We start from the raw sequence: 2,580 nt of genomic DNA, 5'->3' as shown, positions 1-2,580 counted from the left end.
TTCCCAGCAGCCCAGGAGAGTGTTATGTTACACTGTCTCACGGGGCATGAAATTCTCTCCACCAGAATCATTCCTTTGAATTCATCCACACAATATGATCATTATCTCCAAAGGCTCTTGGAAAAATGCCTGTGATTTGATAGTTGGCAAGTTCTTTAGCTTTTGTCAAATAGTGTGTTTTCATGTATTCCTTTAGTAAAATAGCTACTTGTCATTTTGGAAGGTACAGAGATAGTAGTTTTGGGAGGAAGATAGATATTTTATTGGGTCAGGGTGAGTTTCCAGGTAACAGCCTTGAGAAAAGGAATTGACCAAAGGTGGTAGAATTCCTGAATGTTGACCTTGGTACTGAAGAAAGTTCTAGAAAGAGAAATGGGGTTCCATACTGAGAATACAATTTGATAGTCTATACTAGACATATTATTGAAAATTTTATGAGTGATGTTATAGTTAATATGGTAATATGCAAAACAATTAGAGCTCAAGTTAAAAAAAAAACAAAAAATCAAAATCTTCACCATTCACAATAGAAATGCAAATTTTTTTTTTTTTTACCAAACAATAATTTTATTCCATTTAGACTGCTAAAAATGCCAGACTTTTAAAATTGGTTATCTTTGTATACTGTAGTAAAAAAGGAAAAATAAAGGAAAGCACCAATTTTTAAACTGTACACTATATGCTATCATGTTAATAACAGTATAGAGAAGTATCAAAGAACATTGTTTTAATAACACAATGACAAAACACTCAGTTAAATGGTGTAGTTTTAACATAAGTGAAGAGTGAATCCCTGGCAAATTTTAATGCCAAAGTAAACATTATTTCAAAAATGTCTCTATAAGACCTTAAAAGTTAATACATATTTAAAGAAGTGTCCACCAAAGTGGAAGACAGATCAATATTGAACAGAATTATGACACTTATAATTTTAGTTTTATTCTAATAATCCCAAGAAGATTAAGAACCACAATATGGTAGTTAGCTAAGAACTTCATTTTAGTGTATGAACTGCTTAAAACTACATATGTATTTTCAAAGTCAGGGAAAACACACATTAAAATAGAAATATAGCATCCTTTAATTAAAATGTTGAAAAGAACTTTGCAAATGTTTAGAAGAAAACATAATTTCATAAGTGTTCCTCTGGTTGCCTAAACTTTCTCCTTTTTGATACTGACTCTTGACTGGAAGAATCAAAGTGATTCAGGACCATTTTCATTTTCCCAGATTCATGGCAACTTCTCTTCCATTTTTCTTTAGAAGAGTTTACTGGTTGATTTTCATTTGCCATTTTATTCTGAAAGATTTTTCCACTTCCTGTTTTCTTTCAGTCATATCAAGTTCAGATGTTTTACTGACCAACTGCTCAATCTGAGAGTGAGAAATTGGAAAATCTGGACTTTCCTTAGGCCTCATAATTTCCTCTTCCTCACAAAATAAACTTGGTTCTCCAAGTTCAGAAGATGCAGGGTTTTTCTTCTGATATTCCAGTTTAGTTTCAATGTCAAAATCATCTGAATGCTCTTGTTCATCTTCTATATCATCATCTTTGTCCATCAGGATTTTTTGAACTGGTGTTTTTACGTATTTTGGTGATACTATAGTTGAGTTGATATTTTCCATTTGTTCTTTTTCAGTGGTCCCTTTTACTTGGAAGGTGTGAAAGGTATTGGGACCTCTCCCACATTTAGGTACATAGGCTCCCATTCAAATATTACTCCTTCACAATCACCATCCTTAAAACCAGGAGGCTGATAATGTGTGGGTGTAACTTCATTGTAGTAAAAAGTTTCATAGTCAAACATCATTAGGTAAAGGTCCCAGATTTTGTTTTTTAAGAGACAGAGTCTCACTTTGTCACCCTTAGTAGAGTGCTGTGGTGTCACAGCTCACAGCAACCTCCAGCTCTTGGGCTTAGGCGATTCTCTTGCCTCAGCCTCCTGAGTAGCTGGGACCACAGGCACCTACCACAATGCCCAGCTATTTTTTTTTGTCGCAGTTTGGCTGGGGCTGGGTTTGAACCTGCCACCCTCGGTATATGGGGCCGGCGCCCTACTCACTGAGCTATAGGCACTGCCTAAGGTCCCAGATTTTGCAATAGAATATAAATCTTGTAGATGAGGAATCACTTGGATTTAGGGTATATAGTTAATCAGGAGAGCTAAGATGTGAAGACATTGGCCAGGACCCTGGCAGCTCAAAGGGTATGACAAATACTCTCTTCTTAACTTTAGTCAGGCTCCTTTCAGTCCTCTTTTCAAGTAGGCCTTGACCTTGGTTCCTGTCCTGTCTTTGGCCTACCTAGTCCAATGTTAGCAAGAATCCTATGCTCTCACTCCCTCCTGATAGCTCATCACCTTTCGATACCTTATCAACTTCCTCATCCCCCGCATTTTACATACATGTACTTGGCCTGTCTTCAGCAAGAATCCTGTCTGGTTAGTTTAGCAAGAATCCCCCTGCCCTTGATATCTCCTCTTAGTAATTTTCTATCCATGGACCCTTTTATTCTGCTTGTTGGCTATAAATCACCAGCTGTCTTTGCTGTGTTCAAAGTTGAACTTACCCTTTGCTTAT

General features: G+C 36.5%; 1 pseudogene; it reads right to left on the bottom strand.

Moving 5' to 3' along the window:
- Positions 1 to 1,132: 1,132 nt before the first annotated feature.
- On the bottom strand, positions 1,133 to 1,827 carry LOC128588960 (HORMA domain-containing protein 1-like; annotated as a pseudogene).
- Between the last annotated feature and the right edge of the window lie 753 nt (positions 1,828 to 2,580).

This window comes from Nycticebus coucang, chromosome 6, assembly GCF_027406575.1.
Source record: "Nycticebus coucang isolate mNycCou1 chromosome 6, mNycCou1.pri, whole genome shotgun sequence".
Taxonomy (NCBI): domain Eukaryota; kingdom Metazoa; phylum Chordata; class Mammalia; order Primates; family Lorisidae; genus Nycticebus; species Nycticebus coucang.
This window is presented reverse-complemented; position numbering and strand designations above follow the sequence as displayed.